Source organism: Rhinatrema bivittatum, chromosome 5, assembly GCF_901001135.1.
Source record: "Rhinatrema bivittatum chromosome 5, aRhiBiv1.1, whole genome shotgun sequence".
Classification (NCBI taxonomy): Eukaryota; Metazoa; Chordata; class Amphibia; order Gymnophiona; family Rhinatrematidae; genus Rhinatrema; species Rhinatrema bivittatum.
The window spans coordinates 343,056,824-343,079,647 of record NC_042619.1 but is presented as its reverse complement, the minus strand read 5'-3'; the positions used below and the strand labels follow the sequence as shown (position 1 = coordinate 343,079,647).

The 22,824-nt window shown below is 43.5% G+C and overlaps 1 protein-coding gene across 3 annotated transcripts in view; it reads right to left on the bottom strand.

Moving 5' to 3' along the window:
• The window catches only part of FARP1 (FERM, ARH/RhoGEF and pleckstrin domain protein 1), a 400,646-nt gene extending 383,578 nt beyond the window's left edge, over positions 1–17,068 (bottom strand). For all 3 annotated transcript variants that reach the window (XM_029604480.1, XM_029604479.1, XM_029604481.1), the window contains exon 1: positions 16,886–17,068. The gene's annotated coding sequence lies outside the window, so the exon portion shown is untranslated. The remainder of the gene's footprint in view (positions 1–16,885) is intronic.
• Positions 17,069–22,824: the final 5,756 nt, after the last annotated feature.

Sequence of the window (22,824 nt, the reverse complement as noted above, 5' to 3'; positions counted from 1 at the left end):
GATATGGATTGTGCCTTCGTCAGCACACAAAGATTTCACAGAAACTGCCTAAAGAGCTTGATGAAAACATCTGTTCATTCCACAAATTCATTATTCAGCAGAAAATAAAGAATCATTTCGATATGAATAACATTGGTAATATGGATGAAGCGCCATGACATTTGATATGCCTAGCAATCGCACAGTAACTTGTGTTGGTGAGAAGACCATACGTGGAAAAGCAACCGGTCATGAAAAGACGTATTTCATGGTGGTCCTGTCTTGCCTGGCAGATGGCACAAAACTGTGTCCGGTGGTAATATTCAAGAGGAAAACTATGCTGAAGAACCTAAAACTTCCAGCAGGAATAACTGTTCAGGTTCATCCTATCAATCCATCACTCATCCTATCAATCCATCAATCTTATTTATTTATTTATAGGCTTTTATATACAGATGTTCATGTGTTAGTACATATTGCGTCGGTTTACATAAAACTAAAGTTAGGATTACAGTGAACACAAGGGATACAAAGAACAAAGCGTCCATAATGGGAATGTAGCGAACCAATCTTCTCCTCTCTAGCCTCAACCTTCATCCTATCAATCCATCTCCTCTCTAGCCTCATCAATCATCCGATCAATCCATCAATCTCCTCTCTAGCCTCAACCTTGTCCTCAACACTTCAAAAACGGAGATCCTCATCTCACCCAATGATTCCAACCCTCTTTTCAACAACCACTTCACTCCTCCAGTAAACCATGTGAGAGACCTTGGAGCTACTCTAGACTCCCGCATGAACTTCAAAAAGTTCATAAACACTACCACTAAAGAATGCTTCTACAAGTTACATGTTTTAAAACAGCTTAGACCCCTCCTACACCTTCATTATTACCGATCAGTCCTTCAGGCCATACTGTTTTCAAAAATTGATTATTGTAACGCATTACTCCTAGGCCTTCCTGCCTCCACAACAAAACCATTACAGATGTTTCAAAATGCGGCGGCCAGGATCCTAACCAATTCGAGGAGAAGAGAGCATATCACACCTTTACTCAAAAATTTACACTGGCTCCCCATCAACTTTAGAATACTGTTTAAGGCTCTGACCATTATCCATAAAAACATCTACCGGCATTCCACACTCCAACTCAAAATCCCACTCAACCTGCACGCATCTACAAGACCAATCAGAACAGCATATAAAGGATTGCTTCACGCACCCCCTATTAAAGCCTCACTTTACTCCTCCATTCGGAAACGGGCCTTGTCTACTGCCGGACCCTCTCACTGGAACTCATTACCACCAGAGCTTCGCCAGGAACAATGCCCTTTGTCCTTCAGAAAGAAACTGAAAACTTGGCTTTTAAAACAAGCCTTCCCTGACTGAACATTCCACAAATCCACAATTAGGTTTGTTTGTTTGAAAGTTTGTTGATCTCATACCAAGTCGTTAACCTAGTCACTATTTTACTTTGCTAGTTTTCTACTCTATAGTAGCGCTATGTTAAGCTATATCCATTTCTTACAGTTGTCCTGAATTCATCACCCTGTTTTATGTAACTTTTTTCTCCTATATCGTTGGTTCTCCCTTGTTTTACTGTAAACCGGTATGATAAGATATTTATCGAGTATCGGTACATTAAAAGTTTCTAAATAAAGAAATAAATAAATCATAAAGGCTGGATGAGGAGGGAACAAAATGGTGGGTAGGCAACCAGACACAGAGATAAGAAAATGACCATCACTATTGGTATATGATATGTTCCATGCATGTATAACAGAGGATGTGAAGGACGATGCAAAGAAAACAGCGATCACATTAGTAGTGATTCCAGGAGGTCTGACATCAATGCTCCAGCCGTTAGATGTCTGTTTCAACAAGCCTTTCAAGGACTAATTGCGGCATTTGTGGAAACAATGGATGGATACTGGGTCAGACCAAGGGTCCATGAAGTCCAGCATCATGTTTCCAACAGTGGCCAATCCAGGCTATAAGAACCTGGCAAGGACCCAAAAACTAAGTCTATTTCATGTTACCGTTGCTAGTAATAACATTGGCTATTTTCTAAATCAACTTAATTAATAGCAGGTATTGGACTTCTCCTCCAAGAACTTATCCAATCTTTTTTAAACACAGCTATACTAACTGCACTAACCACATCCTCTGGCAACAAATTCCAGAGTTTAATTGTCATTCTAAACGGTTTATTTATTTATTTAAGTTTTTTTATATACCAACATTCAAGACGGTAGTCCCATCATGCTGGTTCACAAGAAAGAGGGGTGCAATAAACTTTACAATTTGAACAATGGTGCAGAAAAGCAGTTACATGTAACAGGGAATCAATAACTAGGAGTAAGAAGGAAAATGAAGATCAGATAATTATATATATATATATAATAACATTATAAGAGGTGGCTATTAATGTGACAAAGGCCAATCATACTTACTTGCCCTTCTCGACATATCCTCAGCCTTTGACACTGTTAATCACAACATCCTATTAACCCGCCTCAAGGAAATTGGCATTTCTGGAACCCCCCCCCCCCCTCCTCTGGTTTGAATCATATCTAAATAACAGACTCTATAAGGTTAGAATAGACGACAAGGAATCTAAACCAATCCAACCTGCCAGGGGCGTACCTCAAGGCTTTGCCCTCTCCTCTACCCTCTTCAACATCTATCTGCTACCACTCTGCCAACTCCTCTCCAAACTAGGCCTTACCCACTTTATTTATGCGGATGACATCCAGATCCTTATCCCCATCACAGACTCCTTAGCCAATACCCTAAAAACCTGGGAAAACGCTCTCTCATCGATTAACAGCCTCCTCACCAACCTAAACCTGGCCCTCAACACCTCCAAGACAGAACTCATTATCATCTCGCCATCCCACAACCCCATAAGGGCTCTGCCCCAAGCAATCACCTTCTCACAGCATGTACGTGACCTTGGTGTTACCACAGATAACCACCTTAACTTTAAAAGATTCATCAGCACAATGATGAAAGAATGCTACTTTAAACTAAACACCCTAAAGAAGCTTAGACCATTCCTTCACCTCAACGATTTCCGCACTGTATTGCAAGCCACAATCCAAAACAGATTACTGCAACGCCCTACTTCTCGGTTTCCCCAAAGCCTCTATTAAACCTCTACAAATGCTACAAAACTCTGCTGCTAGAATACTCACAAATATCCGCAAAAATGATCATATCACCCCCATCCTCGGAGATCTGCACTGGCTCCCCATCTCCTACCGCATCATATACAAAACTCTCTCCATCATACACAAAACCCTACACAACCAGAGCAGGCACTGGCTAAATAACTCCATACAATTTCACACCCCCAGCAAATCTACTGGAAATTCCTTTAAGGCACTCTATCCATAACTTCACCCAAGCTTACCCACCTTACCACCACAAAAGAACAGGCACTATCTATTGCAGGTCCGTCAGCTTGGAATTCCATGCCACCCGATCTCCGACAAGAACAGTGCAAACAAATTCAAGAAAAAACTCAAAACCTGGCTCTTTAAACAAGCTTACCCTTACCCCATTAATCTACTTACTGTTTAATGCCCTTTCTATTGTTTTTTTGTAAAATCTCTACTGTTTCTCTGTTTTATTTATGCCATTGTTATCATACTGTTACCTGATTGCTATTACTCTACCTCTTGTTATTCCCTCTTTTATTAATGTTCTAGTTTTATGTAACTCTCCTTCATGTTAATACTGTTCTATGTAAACCGGCATGATGTACCTACGAATGTGGGTAGATAAAAACCCTAAATAAATAAATACATAAACAAACAAATAAATAAATAACTTGTGCGCCGAGTGAAAAAGAACTTTCTCCAATTAGTTATAAATGTGCCATATGCTAACTTCATTGAGTGCCCCCTAGTCCTTCCATTATCTAAAAGAGTAAATAACAGATTCACATCTACCTGTTCTAAACCTCTATCATATCCCCCCTCAGCCATCTCTTCTCCAAGATGAAAAGTCCTAACCTCTTTAGTCTTTCCTCATAGGGGAGCTGTTCCACTCCCTTTATCATTTTGGTTGCCCTTCTCTGTACCTTCTCCATTGCAACTATATCTTTTTTGAGATGCGGCGACCAGAATTGTACACAGTGGGGTAGATTTTCAAAGGGATACACGCATACCCCCCGAAAACCTACCCCAAACCCCCCTTGCACGCGCCGAGCCTATTTTGCATAGGCTCGGCGGCACGCACAAACACCGGGACGCGCGTAAGTCCCGGGGTTTGCATGAAGAGGCATGCCGGGGGGGCGTGTCAGGGGGCATGGAGGTCGTGACGCAGCGTTTCGGGGGCATGGCGCGGGTGACTCGACGTTTCGGGGGCGGCGCCACGGGCATGGTTTCGGCCCGGGGGCATTCCAGGGGAATGGCCGCGCCCTCCGGAACAGCCCCCGGGTCGGGTGATGGCGCGCCAGCAGCCCGCTGGCACGCGCAGATTTACGTCTGCCTCTGGCAGACGTAAATCCAGTGATAAAGGTAGGGGGGGTTAGATAGGGCCGGGGGGGTGGGCAAAAGAAAGTTCCCTCCAAGGCCGCTCCGATTTCGGAGCGGCCTCGGAGGGAACGGAGGCAGGCTGCGTGGCTCAGCCGCGTAGGCTGCCCAAAATTGGCAGCCTTGCGCACGCCGATCCCAGATTTTAATGGCTACGCGCGTATCTATTGAAATCCCGCATACTCTTGTTCGTGCCTGGTGCGCGAATAAAAGTACGCGTTCGCGCTAAATTATAAAATCTACCCCACTATTCAAGGTGTGGTCTCACCATGGAGCGATACAGAGCGTTATTGACATTTTCTGTTTTATTCACCATTCCCTTTCTAATAATTCCCAACATTCTGTCTGCTTTTTTGACTGCCGCAGCACACTGAACCGACGATTTCAATGTGTTATCCACTATGACAACTAAATCTCTTTCTTGGGTTGTAGCACCTAATATGGAACCTAACATTGTGTAACTATAGCATGGGTTATTTTTCCCTATATGCATCACGTTGCACTTATCCACATTAAATTTCATCTGCCATTTGGATGCCCAATTTTCCAGTCTCACAAGGTCTTCCTGCAATTTATCACAATCTGCTTATGATTTAATTACTCTGAACAATTTTGTATCAACTGCAAATTTGATTACCTCACTCATCGTATTTCTTTCCAGATCATTTATAAATATATTGAAAAGTAAGGGTCCCAATACAGATCCCTGCGACACTCCACTGCCCACTGATAAAATTGTCCATTTAATCCTACTCTCTGTTTCCTGTCTTTTAGGTAGTTTGTAATCCACGAAAGGACATCGCCGCTTTTTCCATGACTTTTTACTTTTCCTAGAAGCCTCTCATGAGGAACTTTATCAAACGCCTTCTGAATATCCAAGTATACTACATCTACCGGTTCACCTTTATCCACCTTTATAATGTTTCTTATGAGACAATTTATTGTGCTTTGAAAAAATAAATAAAAGCGATTTTCTTAAGTTATCAGTTTGTTTTAGTATAATTTCACCATTGCATAAGCCCCCTAGGTCTTACCCTCAACTTATCCATGGGTGACAGATAAATTTTGATTTTAGGGCCAAAAAATTACCCTCACACATGAGATCGACTTATACACATATATACAGTAATTACAAGCAGTATTTTACTAGAAAAAATAAAAATGTAAGAATAAAATCTATAGTGCTAATCATGTGGACATCCTCAAACACCTGTAACCTAGCAAACATTACCAAAACGGTCTTAATGTGTACCCCAAGATGGTCTTGCTTAGATCTGGTGTTAAATATTTTGTAGCCGTGCTGTAGCTTGAAATTCCAGTTAGAATGAGATATTCCCACTCCCTTCCCCAGAGTCCTGATACCTATCCATCTCCCTGAAAGACGTAAGATATATAGATCTATAGACCAATTTAATCCCTACCTCTCCTTGCTAAAATTATGGAGGAAGTGGTGCTCCAACAACTATCAGATTTTATATCCAAACTAATCTGGTTTTTTTAAAATTCATTCCAAGATACGCTACCCCTCTCAATTTCTATCATTTGGCACATTCTTGTGCTGTTGGATCTTCCCTCAGCATCTGATAAAATCAATCATATCATCCTTCTATTAAGATCAAATTAATAGCAGAATATTGTGGGCAGGCGCTGAATTGGCTAACATCTTACCTGTATGATAGATCCTTTCAGGTAAAAATTGAAAATAGCACCTCCTCCTGGAGGCCATTCAAAATCAGGGTCCCACAAGGTTTTGCCTTATCGCCGACCTTATTTAACATCTACTTGTTACCACTAAGTAAGCTGCTAGCTGGGCTTGGACTCAATTTCCCTATTTACACTGAAATTCTACAGTTTTGGATCCCAATTTAAAAATTCATTATTACATTCTCTAAAATGCTTGATCATCTACCTCACAGCAATACAAAAATAGTTAAGTGTACAATAGGCTCTACCTAAACACTGAAAAAACAGAAATAATCCATCTGACCAGAAAAACCAGTATTGAGCAAACAATGGAATTTAACTTTGATCGGAAGGTAATTGCAATGGCGAATTCAGTACGCGACTTAGGAGTGATATTAGACAAAAGATTCGCTCAGTTATTAAACAAGGATATCACATTCTAAGATAGCTAAAACTGCTCTTAGAACCGGATGATTTTCACACAGACACTGATATTTGCAAATATTGATTACTGTAATTTTTTTTTATTCCTAGCTCTTACAGCTAATTCGTCAAGATCTTTACAAATGCTTCAGAACTCAACAGGAACAAAGAAATGCAATCATATTACATCCGTATCGCGTTCTTTACATTGGTTATCAGTACAGTTCTGCATACAATATAAAGCTCTTACGTTAATCCATAAAATCTGGTCTGACACAGATACTGTGCGGCTTGGGGCATCACAATTTCTATTTCTACGTTCTACAAAGAGCATTACAACCAGCAAAGGTCTTTTGAATATTCCATCTATACCTAATGCCCAGCTTAGTGAGGAGCAGGAGAGAGCGATTTCAATAGCAGGCCCCAATCTATAGAACATGATGCCTGAGCCTTTACGCATTCTAACAAAAACTTGGCTCCATCCAATGGCGTTTATGAGCAGACTGACTATATGAGCAGCAATTAAACTGTCCAAGTATGTGAATCTATAATGTTGATTTTATGTACATGCTGTATATGGGTTTAAATTGTAAATCAGTTTGCTCTTTTTTGGAAGGAAGGTGCATATATATATATATATATATATATATATATATATATATATATATATATATATATATATAGAAAGAAAATTGCAAATCTTCCCAGCAACAAAAAAAAGGGACCTCTCAGCCTGAATGTGACCCTCCCCCTCCAGAAGGTCTCCGATATCAGACTCCATCAGGACAGGAAAGCTGGGCTCACTCACATCTTTCTGTTGACAATTTGAGAAACAGCACCAGCAGACCTCTCACAAAATTTATTCATTTGCATGAGAGATCTGCCAATGCCCTTTTTAAAATCTGAGGCAGAGGAGAAGGAGGAAGGCCAGATCTCTTCTGCACCAATAACCATGGCTGAATGGGGTGGGGCATAAGAGGAGGGCATAACATCAGAAGTCCTTTATTTCTTCTGCCATGTGGGGGAACTTTGTTTTCTTGCTTTTGTTTTATCCATACTTCAGATTTCTTTCATTTTCACTTTGTTTCATCTACTTTTTTCTGTCTTGCTTTTTATTTTTTTTTACACAGGTTTATTTTGATTTGGTTTTTTTTGTTTGTTTGGTTTTGTTTTTTTGGCTCATTTTGGTTTGTTTTCTCTCTCCTTCCTATACTTTTCTAACTACAAAAGAGGCCCCATCGTCCCTTCATTAAGGTCTATAAGCCTGCCATTGGAGGATGTTAGAATAATGAGTGGACTGAATGATTTGATATGGCATCCCCCTGTAGTGGTGGCCACAATATAGTCCAGTGTGTTGATCAGAGAAGCCCAAGAATATTCTGCTTTGTGTGGAAATAGGGAAGGAAGTAAAGGTTCCTCTTTCTCCGGAGTCCAACAGCGGGTATTAAAGAGCCACACAGAAAGACCCCGTGCTAGTCTGCCTGATTTTCTCCATGCACTGGAGTGACCCCCACTCAGAAGAAGTAAATCTCTCCTTCTGGTCTGTTCCTCTTTGGGGAAGAGAAGACCCTGAGAACTGCGTTTTAAGAGCAAAGATCTATAAGCAGAGGTGAGACACGAGTGCCAGGAGCCTGTGCTGAGGCCCAGCTGTGTGGAAAAGAAATAAAGGAATATAAGTGAGAGCTACCCAGTTGGTGCATGATCCAGGAATTCAAAGGAGTCCAGAGGGGAGAAAATAGGTAGAAGAGAAGAAAGACTCAAGCTTCAAAGAATCAGGTATCGAAAAGGGAGCCTTAAGCCCAAGGAAAAGGACTGAGAGGATCCCAGAAGAAAGAACAAGCAAGGTTTCGAAACCTCATGTTTTGCAAAGTCAGTGCTTGTTTTTGGATTTGCAGTATTGAAAGATTAATTACTTTCAACTGTAAACCGATGGGAAGGTCAACACCAAACATCGGTATATAAAACTGACTAAATAAATAAATAAATAAATACTACCATTTGTGACTTTGAAGAACTATTTACTAAAGATTTGGAAACATCCAAACCTTCAGGCTGATGCAATATATCGTGAGCAGAAAAACATGCATCCAAAATGGGCGCCCTTTTTTCCAACCCTCGCACATCCGCCTCTCCTGGGTGCTCGATGCAGTATTCTAATGAAACCAAAATGAAAAAGAAGCCAAAAAAGCACGCAGTGTTCCAAAAGAGCATCCGTATCACTACCCATTTTATTGCCTCGGACATCCATACTGCATCACGCGTGCATGTCGACTCAAACATCCCGTCAAATGGAATATGGGGAACATTTATTTGAAAAATTATATTTTGAAACTGAATTTTGCACCCCCAACATGACATGATGTGATGTCATAATCCTGCCAGCAGGCTATATAAATCACTGCTTTGAGTCTCTCCTTTTGTGCTTAGTTCAGATTGGATCTGTGCTCTCTACAAACTGGTGTGGACTGGTGCCTGGCATTCAGATTACTCAACATTGCAGAAAGATCGACATTGCTTCATTGTCAACAAGTAAAATGTATTTGCTTTCTCGTTGTTTGTTTTTTTCTAAGTACACAACTTGTTCATTGTATTTATTTTATATTACCTCTTTCTTGTATTTATAAATTTTCACATTCCACTACTTTCAATGGCCTTTTCTCTAGCTGAAGCACATAGAGGTTTAAGTCAATTACTTTCCGGGAAAGATTGGGGGCGGCTGGTTACAAGGTGGAACAGCGACGGCACCTTCCAGATTTCCGAGACAATGATCCGTTCTTGCTTTAAACAAATTTCAAAGGTGACGAGTAATTTTTACTATAGAGAAATGCAATATAAAATCTTGTGGAGAGCATATCTTTCCCTCAGTTTTCTTTTTCAGGCCAACCTGCGAGAAACCAGTCAATATGCTAAGTGCTTTGCAGATGAGTGCACTCTATCGCACTCTCTCTGGGGATGCCCGCGTATTCACCGTTTTTGGACAGTGGTGGTACAATATTTGGAGAAGCTGCTGGGACTCGCTGTTCCCCTCTCGTACGCCACCTTGTTATTTGGATTCCCGAACTCCACTCAGATTAAAAGGGCGGAAACACGGCTCCTTATTCAGAAGGCGTGTTATGTGGGGAAAAAACTAAATTTTGTTACACTGGAAGGGCTCTGTGATGCCAACTTATTGGATGTGGTGGAATAACTTTCATAACATACTACAGATGGAACTTTTGGCGTCGCGTGTTTCTCCTCTTTCCCGACGCAGATTTGTGCGGACTTGGATGGTGTATATCCAATCACTACCAATCCTTAATGCTTCTGGGGAATCCCATTCCTTGCTAACAGATTGATCGAGCCTGTATTGCGAGTGGACCACGCTGTGATCGACCTCCACGACAATTATGGCATTTATGATTGAACTCACTTGTGGGGAGGGAGGGGATCTGACAAGGCAGGGTGGGGAAGGACCTTTATAAAAGAGCCAATTGTTTGTAAGAAGGCTACGGGGGGCTAAGAGTAACAGCCTCCCGGGCAGGTTGATTTGTATTGGTTTATTCATTGCTCAATAAAAAGTGTTTAAACTAGAAATGAAATATATGAAATGAGAACGCAAAGATGATCAAGGAATAAGATCAAAAGTAATAACAAACAGGTAGGAAGCTAAAGGATGAGGTTATTGCTGTTGCATGGGAGTTTGGTAATATAGCACAAAGGTAATAACAAACAGGTAGGAAGCTAAAGGATGAGGTTAGTACTGTTGCATGGGAGTTTGGTAATATAGCACAAAGGTAATAACAAACAGGTAGGAAGCTAAAGGATGTGGTTAGTACTGTTGCATGGGAGTTTGGTAATATAGCACAAAGGTATTAACAAACAGGTAGGATGCTAAAGGATGGGGTTAGTACTGGTGCATGGGAGTTTGGTAATATAGCACAAAGGTAATAACAAACAGGTAGGAAGCTAAAGGACGAGGTTAGTACTGTTGCATGGAAGTTTGGTAATATAGCACAAAGGTAATAACAAACAGGTAGGATGCTAAAGGATGGGGTTAGTACTGTTGCATGGGAGTTTGGTAATATAGCACAAAGGTAATAACAAACAGGTAGGAAGCTAAAGGACGAGGTTAGTACTGTTGCATGGAAGTTTGGTAATAACAAACAGGTAGGATGCTAAAGGATGGGGTTAGTACTGTTGCATGGGAGTTTGGTAATATAGCACAAAGGTATTAACAAACAGGTAGGAAGCTAAAGGATGAGGTTAGTACTGTTACACGGGAGTTTGGTAATATAGCACAAAGGTATTAACAAACAGGTAGGAAGCTAAAGGATGAGGTTAGTACTGGTGCATGGGAGTTTGGTAATATAGCACAAAGGTAATAACAAACAGGTAGGAAGCTAAAGGATGAGGTTAGTACTGTTGCACGGGAGCTTGGTAATATAGCACAAAGGTATTAACAAACAGGTAGGAAGCTAAAGGATGAGGTTAGTACTGTTACACGGGAGTTTGGTAATATAGCACAAAGGTATTAACAAACAGGTAGGAAGCTAAAGGATGAGGTTAGTACTGGTGCACGGGAGTTTGGTAATATAGCACAAAGGTAATAACAAACAGGTAGGAAGCTAAAGGATGAGGTTAGTACTGGTGCATGGGAGTTTGGTAATATAGCACAAAGGTATTAAACAGGTAGGAAGCTAAAGGATGAGGTTAGTACTGTTGCATGGGAGTTTGGTAATATAGCACAAAGGTAATAACAAACAGGTAGGAAGCTAAAGGATGAGGTTAGTACTGTTGCATGGGAGTTTGGTAATATAGCACAAAGGTATTAACAAACAGGTAGGAAGCTAAAGGATGAGGTTAGTACTGGTGCACGGGAGTTTGGTAATATAGCACAAAGGTAATAACAAACAGGTAGGAAGCTAAAGGATGAGGTTAGTACTGGTGCATGGGAGTTTGGTAATATAGCACAAAGGTATTAACAAACAGGTAGGAAGCTAAAGGATGAGGTTAGTACTGGTGCATGGGAGTTTGGTGATATAGCACAAAGGTAATAACAAACAGGTAGGAAGCTAAAGGATGAGGTTAGTACTGTTGCATGGGAGTTTGGTAATATAGCACAAGGGTAATAACAAACAGGTAGGAAGCTAAAGGATGAGGTTAGTACTGGTGCATGGGAGTTTGGTGATATAGCACAAAGGTAATAACAAACAGGTAGGAAGCTAAAGGATTTATTTATTTATTTATTTATTTAAAGGCTTTTATATACCGGAGTTCATGCACTAGTGCATACCACTTCGGTTTACACAGAACAAGGAACAGAAAATTACATCAAACAGATTGAACAATTAAACAAATATACAATTACATCCAACGATTGGATATAAATAACATGGCTAACTTAGTAGGAACATAGAGTTTGAGGTAAAGGAGAGATATAGTACCAAGTGGTAACAGAACAATGTTAATAGCTAAATAATAAATATAAATAGTAAATACAAATTCTTATAATAAATACAGGTGCTTACAGATTACAGTCGTCATGAAAAGTTTACGTCTACAGAATAGGGTTAAGTAAATAAGAACTGGCAGTTATTTCTATAGGAGTGAAGACTTCAAAAACTGAGGTTACATCTGGATTAAGAGGTATTGGTGTAGCATGCTCAAATATTTAATGATTTGGAATTGTGAGACCAAGGATAAAAATTAGGAGTTGTTTGATATGATTATAAAAGCGAGGTTAGTACTGTTGCATGGGAGTTTGGTAATATAGCACAAAGGTAATAACAAACAGGTAGGAAGCTAAAGGATGAGGTTAGTACTGTTGCATGGGAGTTTGGTAATATAGCACAAAGGTATTAAACAGGTAGGATGCTAAAGGATGGGGTTAGTACTGGTGCATGGGAGTTTGGTAATATAGCACAAAGGTATTAACAAACAGGTAGGAAGCTAAAGGATGAGGTTAGTACTGTTACATGGGAGTTTGGTAATATAGCACAAAGGTGCTCCCTTCCCCTTTGAAGACAAAAGAAAGAGGAAGGTTTTCATTTGGATTTGCATGCTTCCCAGGTGGGAAGATGAAACTCTGGGAACCACAGGTCAAGACACTGCAAATCCTAGCTGGAAATCATCCAACACTATATTTGGATATCTTAGTCAGTATTGAGGTGGCAGCAGGCTGTAAACAAACAGAACATCTTGCTTTTAATAAAGAGGCTTTGAAATCATTCTTTCAGACACCTTTCCTTTCTCTTTGAAAGGCACAAAAAGCTTACTTTAAAAGGTCTACATGAACCCTACAGCCTAGTGACGGTACACTTTTGTGCCAGCGATTCAATTCCAGGATCCAAATTCTGCTCTGGTCAATGAGGGCTAGAAGACCTGGGTGGAGGGTGTTAGATGCACAACTTGATAAGAGTAAGATGGCTTAAATCATATTTATATGCGCCTGTCATGAAAAAGGCTTATAGTCTCTCAGAACGGCCAATGCCAGAGTTCAGCTTATGCTGGAGGCCAAGAAATCAGAGAAAGCAAGCTGGCCAATAAACACCCGAATGCTAGGGGATAGGGAAATGCCTACAATGTAGCTCAATGTAATCGGCTCTGAAGTGTCAAAAAGCAAAATATAAATCAAATAAATAAATAAATGGAAAATCAACTACTTATTGCGAGCCATTTAAAGTATGGAATGAAAGTACTGTGAGGGTAAATTACGGCAGCAGGAACAAGGATATTTTTGAGAGATCTGTGATAGTTTCACTGAAATGAGTAAAGGTTTTAATCTCATGGGAGTGCCAATGAAGATTTTAATGCATTTGCTAAACCTTCATCACATCTATCAGGTCTATCCTGTAAAGTGCGACCGCGTTTACCCTGCTCCTATGCCGCTTTTTACTCCGTTTTCGGCCGCGTTATCCCTTCCTGCGATCCCGAATCCCCTTTAACCTACTCCTACCGCGTCCTAAATTCCCCGGGCAACCCCTTCCGCCCGCGGCATGTATATTGCATGCAAACGAGCGAATTAGCTATTCCCTAGCATCCCGTAACCCGCGCCCCGACTATCGCTATCTTTCCGCGCCGTTTTGTTGCACGTTTAACCTGCTAACTTACCGCCTACCCTGACCCCTGCGGTAGAGGCAGGGGTAAGGGTAGGTGGAAAGCTTTCCCCCAGCCCCCGCTCACCTGCCCCCGCCGCGATCATGGGTGCCGGTCTCCGTGGCAGCCCCAGTCCTCTCCAATGCTCCCGAAGCCCAAAAAAAAAAAGCGAAAAAAACGTTGCAGCCCCCCTCCGATGTCCGGACTGGGGCTGCCACGGAGACTGCAACGGCAAAGCAAAAAAAACGGCGAAGCAAAAAAAAAACCAAAAGCAATTTTGGGTTTTTTTTGCTTCGCCGCTGTGTCCCCCCTCCTCTCTGAGCAGGGCGCGAAAAGCAGCCTTGCTCCGGGAGAAGGAGGGACACAGCGGCAAAGCAAAAAAAAAACCAAAAGCAATTTTGTATTTTTTCCAAAAGCGACTTACTTTTGGGATCTGTCAAGATCCCAAAAGTAAGTCGCTTTTGGACGCCTGCAAAACTTACTATTCTGAAGCCATCATCAGGAACCCATGCGATCGTAGCTCCTCCCGACGAAGACAAAGATGGCCGCCTGCACGGGGGAAAGCGTGCAATTGGCCGCTGAAGACGTGACCACGTGACGTCACGTCTTCAGCGGCCAATTGCACGCTTTCCCCGTGCAGGCGGCCATCTTCGTCGGGAGGAGCTACGGGCAGCCACGATGGTGTTCCTGTTGATGTCTGCAAAAAAGTAAGTCGCTTTTGGGGGTTTTTTTCGCTTCGCCGCTCAGTGTCTCTTCTCCCCCCTCCCGGAGCAAGGCTGCTTTTCGCGCCCTGCTCCGGGAGGGGGGAGAAGAGACACTGAGCGGCGAAGCAACTTACTTTTAACTGGCAGTCCGGACTTCCTGGTATCTGTCATTTCAAATGACATTTGAAATGACAGATACCAGCGTGGCGTGAAGCCTTAGTCCCACGCACCCAGGATCCTGTATAGGCGCTCTATACAGTAAAATGGGTTGCGCGGGCCTAAGGCTTCACGGGCACTTATTAGCCGCGGCTTACATTTGCATGCAATTAGAGTTCAGGATCGAGCGGTAGGTGAGCTGCACTGTGCGGGCGGTAACCGCGGATGCCGCAGGCACTAACGCAGCTCTTCCTACCGCTCGGTACTGGGTAGGCCTGTATGTTATTTTTGGTGTTCAATAGATTACTCCAATTATACCTAATACAAAAATGAAAGTTTAGGTCAAAACAATATATGTTTTACTATTGAGATTAAAGATGTCACCATGTTACCATACTACCTTTAGTAAAGATTAATATTAAAGTGTATCTGTTAATATATTATATCAATGTTATGACCTTTAATGTAAGAAGTTGTTATATCTGTCAAGTGGAGTGAAGGCTTGTACCAAACTTCGGTATATAAAAACACACAAATAAAGATGTTACTGCAAGTATACTGGGAAAGCAAAGTTTTGCATTGCCTGATTAGAATACCTACCAGGCAATGGTCTTCCTGTATATTGCTTCCTAGAATCATATCAATTTCATGCCAATTTTTCTATTGTCGATTCTTATTTAAACCACCTTTTCATTACAACCACATCCGAGGCAAGTTTACAACAAAAATATAAAAACAGCTTTACAATAAAATAACTCCAATATCAAATTAATACAAAAATAATCAACATCTAAACAGATCAAAATCCTCCATCTTCAACACCCTGCCCTTATACACTAATCATCATCATCAGCAGCAGCAGCAGCAATGTAAACTCGTTAATGATTATTTCATCTGGCCTTTGGTTAAACAAGTTTTGGTAACTTTTCTGAAAGCAAGGAAATCATTTGAAGACCGGGAGCCAGTTGCATAAAGAGGAGGCTAAACCTAGAAAATGCCCTTTTCCTGTACTTATAAATTTAATCTCAGATGGAGCAGAAACTTTTAGAACATGGTCCCCAAATGAGCATGAACAAGGCACTAGGTTTAAATAAAATTACATTTTTATAAACCACAAATTAAGGATAAAACCAAAGCAGAGTGCACGCATCCATGTGCATGAGCTTTCCGGCGCGTACACGTAAATGCGCCGTTTTTTATAACGTGCGCGCATTTTATGAAATCTGGGGGCCACGCGCATGTGGCATGCGCAAGGGGGGGTGGGGATTATGTGATCTCCACGCGGTGACGCATCCCGGCCTTCCCCAGCTCCCTCAGAATCCGAGCCAATTAAGGTGCAGACTACCCCCTACCCTAAGCTCAACCCCTAAGTCCTACCTTTTTCTTGTTGTCTTCAGGGCCCGAGCTGAGGTAAGTTGTGTGTGCCGGCAGCCGGCGCGTGAGGCTCCGGGACAGCGATGAATGGCGCTGACCCGGCCTGCCCCCCCGACCAGAACACGCCCCCGGCGCCCCCCTTCAACGGGGCCCGGTACTTCTGCACGTGACGGGGGTTACACGCGTGGCCGGGCCCCTTTGAAGATGCGCGCAAGCCCAGCCACGCAGGTAACCCCTCATTTTTAATGCGTGCAAGTTTTTGAAAATCTGCCCTTTAACTTTTTCTATAACCTATAGATTTCATCTCCTAACCTGCATCTCTGACCCAGAAACAGAGAGCGACAGCAAATAACTGCTGAGCCCAAGACTTCCACAAAGAAAACTGGACTTAAAATTCCTCTCAGATACCCTGGGCAGATTCATGTAATGAGTTAAGTCAAAAACACTTCAGACTGCTCAACAGAAAAAGAATAATAATAATAGTTTTCACATTACAGCCACATAGAAGTGAAATCTGCAGGAGTAAGAGACAGGGAAGGAGAGCAGCACCGGCCAAAGTACCAGGGGGGAAAGCCTCTCTCCTTCAGAGCAAATGAAGCAGATTCACGAGTTCTCCAGTTTCCCACGAAATCCTTCCAAGCTCCAGAAGGCGAAATGTCCCCGAGGCTCCCCATGGCAGGGGGGGGGGGGGGGGGAGCGCCGGACGAGGCCCCGCCCAGGGTCCTCCAGAGGGGCCACCGATCGGGGGAGGGGAGAGCAGGAGGAAGTGCACCGGGGGAGCCCGGGAGGCTGCAGAGCCCGCAGAGCAGAATAATCACCCGCAGAAAGCCCTGCGCCTGCTCCGCCCACCAGCCCCGTCCCGGTCCCGGTCCCGGTCCAAGCAGCGCCCGCGGCCCAGCTCCGTCCCGCCCGGCAGGCATTGTTCCCCCATCCCCCGCCGCCGCCTCTTACCTGCTGGTCGCCGGTCTCGGTCTCTCCGCCCCGCCGGCACTCAGCGTGGGGGGAAGCGGCCATTAACGGGGGCAGAGGAGCGGGAGGCGGCGGCGCCGCTGCTGCTGCTGCCCACCCGGGGTCACCATGGCGGACTGGCACCGGGGATTCAGCGGCCGAGGCGGGCGCTGCTGCCCCCTGCTGGCCGCGGCGGGGAAGGCGCTGCCGCTCAGCCCCGCCCCGGGGGACGCCGGTCCCAGTCCCTGCTCATCCTGCAAAGGGAATCGTCACGGAGCCACCACTTCCACTTTACAAGGAAAATCAGGATATTCACCACTTCCAGACATTTCTGAGCGAGAATGAAAACAAAACACATTCCTTATTAAACAAAAAAACAAAACACATTCCTTATTAAACAAAACAAAACAGCTCCAATACCTTTCTGTCACAGGCGGACTGTGATACATTACAGGAGGAGCTTGGGAGGCTGGAAGATTGGGCATCCAAAAGGCAGGAGAAATTTAATGTGGACAAGTGCAAGGTGTTGCATATAGGGAAAAATAACCCTTGCTGTAGTTACACGATGTTAGGTTCCATATTAGGAGCTACCACCCAGGAAAAAGATCTAGGCATCATAGTGGATATAGCAGAGTTGCTTACCTGTAACAGGTGTTCTCACAGGACAGCAGGATGTTAGTCCTCACATATGGGTGACATCACAGGATGGAGCCCAATCACGGATCACTTTTGCCAAAGTTTCTAGAACTTTGACTGGCACCTACTGGGCATGCCCAGCATAGCACCCTGCATCCAGCAGGGGTCCCTCATCAGTCTGGTAATATAGTAAAAGTGCGTGCGAAAAATAAAATAAGAAAATGTAAACTAATCCAACTCTGCGGGGTGGCAGGTGGGTTTCGAGAGGACTACCATCCTGCTGTCCTGTGAGAACACCTGTTACAGGTAAGCAACTCTGCTTTCTCACAGGACAAGCAGGATGGTTGTCCTCACATATGGGTGAGTAGCGAGCTGAGGATGCCCGAGCAAAGCACCAAATGCATCCAAAGATGTGCAACAGGCACAATAGGAGTGGAAATTTGGTTGGGGCGGCATCCTGAATGGGTCTGTGGAAGGATGTTGGGAAGTTAAATTGAACACAGGTTGCGTAGAATAGATTGTCAAGATGGAATCCTGTCTGCCAGCCTTATCTAAGCAATAATGGGCTACGAAAGCGTGGCGAGAACTCCAGGTAGCAGCCTTACAAATATCAGCAAGCGGCACCGAACAGGGGTGCACTACTGATGACGCCATGACCCTGACCAAGTGAGCTTTTACACGGTCTTGTAGCGCAATGCCTGCTTGCTGGTAGCAAAAAGAGATGCATTCCGCCAACCAGGAGGAGAGGGTCTGCTTTCCCACAGGATTTCCCAGTTTGATGGTATCAAAAGAAACAATTGGGTGGATTTCCTGTGGGTCGATGTGCGGTCCAGATAGAAAGCGAGCACGACTGCAGTCCAAAGAATGCAGAGCCTGTTCTCCTGGGTTTGAATGGGGCCTGGGAAAAAAGGTAGGTAGGATAATAGATTGGTTAATATGAAATTCCGACACTACCTTCGGCAAAAATTTAGGGTGAGTGCAGAGCACTACCTTGTCATGCAGAATTTTAGTGTAAGGCGGGTAGGTAACTAATGCCTGTAATTCACTAACTCTGCAAGCGGACATGATCGCAAGAAGTACCTTCCAGGTGAGATAGCGGAGATCACAGGCGTGGAGAAGCTCAAACGAAGGTTTCATGAGCCATCCCAAAACCACATTAAGGTCAGAAGCAGGGGCAGGAGGGTGCAGCGGAGGTTTTAAATGGAGCAAGCCTCTCATGAAACGTGATACTAAGGTTTGCATTGAAATGGAGACATTTCCTATACCCTTATGGTATGCAGACACTGCACTAACATGCACCCTGATAGAGGAAGTTTTTAGGCCTACCTGACAGGTGCCAGAGATAGTCCAGGAACCTCGCAGTGGAACAAGTGAAGGGGTCTATGGACATGGAAGTGCACCAGACCGTAAACCTCTTCCATTTAGAGCGATAAGACCTTCTCTCATTGAAGGCTTTCGTGAAGCCTTCAACGAGATACCGACTCTGAAAGGTTAAAAGGTTGGCGTATTAACCTTTCAACATCCAGGCCGTCAGAGACAGAGCTTGGAGTTTGGGGTGTCGCACTGAGTGATTAGAAGGGGATCCTTCCCCAGAGGAATGTGTCGGCGTACTGATAGGTCCTGGAGGATTGGAAACCACACCTGGTGTGGCCAGTGAGAAGCTATCAGAATCATTAATCCCTTGTCCTGCCGGAGCTTCATGAGAGTCTTTGAAATGAGAGGAAGTGAAGGGTATGCATAAAGGAGACCGCTGGTCTATGAGAGGGCGAAGGCATCTCTTGGTTGTGAGTGGTGACTGCGAATGAGAGAGCAGAAGTTGTCTACTTTGTGGTTGTGGACCGACGCAAAGAGGTCTATGCGAGGGTAACACCAGCGTTGGAATATCATGCCTGCTACCGCAGGGTTGAGAGACCACTCGTGCAGATGGAAATTGTGACTCAGCTTGTCTTCCAACACCGTCTACTCCCTGCAAGTAGGTTGCTTTGAGGGACATCGAGCGGGAAAGGGCCCATGCCCGTATCTGTGCAGCTTCCTGGCACAGGAGGTAGAAGCCCATTCTAGGGATGTGAATCGTTTTTTGATGATTTAAAATATCATCCGATATATTTTAAATCGTCAAAAATCGTTAGAGGCGATATATAATAGGAATTCCCCCGATTTATCGTCAAAAATCGTAAATCGGGGGAAGGCGGGAGGGCGGGAAAACTGGCACACTAAAACAACCCTAAAACCCACCCCGACCCTTTAAAATAAATCTCCCACCCTCCCGAACCCCCCCCAAAATGTCTTAAATTAGCTGGGGTCCAGTGGGGGGGTCCTGGTGTGATCTTCCACTCTCGGGCCACGGGTGCATTGATAGAAATGGCGCCGGCACTACCTTTGCCCTGTCATATGACAGGGCAAAGGTAGTGCCGGCGCCATTTTGGTTCCTGTCCCCCGACGTCACGAGCGTAGGAGATCGCTCCCGGACCCCCGCTGGACCCCCAGGGACTTGCCAAAAGTCCAGCGGGGGTCCGGGAACAACCTCCTGCACTCGAATCGTGTTGCCATAATGATGTTGCAATACGGCAATATGGCCATACGCCAGTGTGAGTGTGCACATGGACGTGCGGGGTAGCGCGATCAGTTGTTAACCCATCCCTTGTTATTCGCTTGTATTATCCCCCAGTGATCCATGTTTACTGTAAAGCTGTTGCTGCATTACCTTCTCTAAACCGAGAAGATGTTCCAAACGATTGTCGCTATATAAAAAGCTTAAATAAATAAATAAAATGGACGCACAATTTTATAATAAACGTTATAAAATCAGGGGCAGTGCGTGCAAGGGGGGGGGGGGTTGTTTGACCTTGGCCACTTTCATGCGATGATGCATCAGGGCCTTCCCCGTTTCCCTCCCAGTCCCCTCCAATTAATAAGCAGACTGGGAGGGAACCTCCCTCCCCCTACCTCTCTAAAAGCCTTTTTAAAATTGTTTTTACCTTTTATTTTGCAAGTTACGTCAGGGCCCGACCTGAAGTAACTTGAGAGCGTCAGCAGCTGGGACAGCGAGGAATGACCCCTGTCCCGCTCCACCCCCTGCACCGCCCCCTTTTGAGACCCCGGCACTTATTCGCGTCCCGGGGTTTTTAAATCCGGCTGATAGGTTTTCTCTCTTTAAAATTGCCAGTCTGCTCATTTCTAGCAAGAATTCATATTTCCTTGTTGCTATTTATGGTTTATATACTTAATGTAGGCTTTCAATTTTTACATACCCCCCTTAATCCTCAATTGCCCATTCACTCTGCCCCCTCCCCAGCCAAGGGCACTTCTAAACTTAATGTCAGTGGGCTCCAAAATCATAAATCCAGGCCTGGCTGCTGTACCTTTAGTAGACAAAAAACGTATAGTGACATATATTACATTATAATCTTTATTAATATTACAGAGAAAATGTTTCCCAAACACTTTTATCTAAAAAATTTTCAAAACACACACCCAAGGAATACCGACCTGAAAATCCCAATACATTCATACCATTCACACTTCCCTTCATACACACGTATCCACTAAAAAACCTCCCCAACCTCTTATCTTGTATATTAAATTCTTTCAAATATTCTTATTTCAAAATGAATTTTTCACAAGCAGAAAAAATATTCTCATTAGCTGACACATGATCACTTTGTATCAACAATTATATTTTTCTCATATTTTCTTCATCTTCCCGATCTTTTTACATCCTCTTCATCCTCTCAACATGTTTCGCCTTTTTACAGGCTTCTTCCCAATGAGCACACAGATTCAGCCCAGCAGCACAGGGACCCTCCCCGATTCCACCCCCACCCTCAGCAGCGTTTGCCCCCGGAGCCACAGTGCCAGTGCCACCATGATGGCGCACCAATGACGCACGTCCCGTGTCAATGCCATGGAATCAGGAGCACGGAGAGGCCTAAAGCTATGCCAGGCCATCGTCATCCCCACCCACTGGCTCCATCGCTGGTGTCAGGTTACCTGCGGCATTCGTGCACGGGCCTGCCGCCGCTCCTTTATGACAACATAACGCAACACTTACCTCCAAAGCCATCGGCCTCCATCCCATATCTTAGTTTGGTCCATGATGGGAGTGGAAGCGCTGGGCCTTGCATCTACTTGAAATCTATTTGTAACATTCTTCTTTTTTAGGGGAGAATTGGAGGGTAATATGAGTATGCTTGACAGAAGTTTGCAGAGGGACATCCAGAGTTTGCTTCAGGCAGTGGGGAATTCATCATTCAGAAACAGTTTATTTTGAGGCACTTATGACAGAGATTGATTTCACATTGGCAGCCACGGCAAAAAAAATATAAAAAAGGAGATCAAAATAATTGCAATAAGAACAATTATGTACATTAGTTTCTTTCCAAATCTCTAAAGGAAGTCTTAGAAGTCCTAGTGCTACTATAATTAGACAAGCTGCTGCTTGTTGGAAGGGTAGAAAATATTTGGAAAAAAATAATGATTTTGATTTAAATAATAAATATAAGAAGGTCCATTGGGATTAAGAAAGTCAAAGGAACTCAAAGTCTTGAGTCATCAGAATACAAAGTAATAGTCTTATTGCAGGTGGGTCTAGTACTTTGTACACGTTAGCATTAGGATATATCATAACAGTTTTAGTACATTTAAGTCCAATAGCGGATGTGTCCCCCTACTTCTCATCCTTAATGCAGTCTGCTTTTCAGCCTAGTGTTCGGGTGCAAGCTTTATATGATGCATGGATCCAGCTCTCTTGCCTTTTACTTTCACCCTCCATTAACTTTCATGGCTGTAGGTATGGAGAGTAATACTTGATGAGGTTCTCCCCAGTGTGATTCAAGAGCAGTTCCCTGAAAATTTTTCTGATCAAGGCAGCATCACTGGGTTGTATTCTATGTGCGATGTCAGCTTCTGGTCTTAGCAATACAGCACTGATCTGTTGAGAGGTCTTAGATATAGCTTTAGTTAATACGTTGTGATATGAAATCATTGAGTTTGTTAATTTATTTATTTATTTATAGAACAAATCATATTCAATCAAGTCTATGCCTAGAGCTGATGGTATTTGCATGGGATGCCCACTTCAAACGGGTTCAGGTTAGTGTTTTAGCAGGACTGCTGGCAGTATCTCTGGCCCATTTTTCTTTTACAGCTTTCGTCAGTTCGTTCATTGCATTTGGCAAATGAAGTTTGTGTTCCATTTGTTTAACTTCCTTATTATGAAATTCTTTGACCACTGTGAATACACTGATAGATCTGAGCGAAGCATTCACTCCTCGAGCAATAAACCTTTGCCACAGTGGTAGCAATGT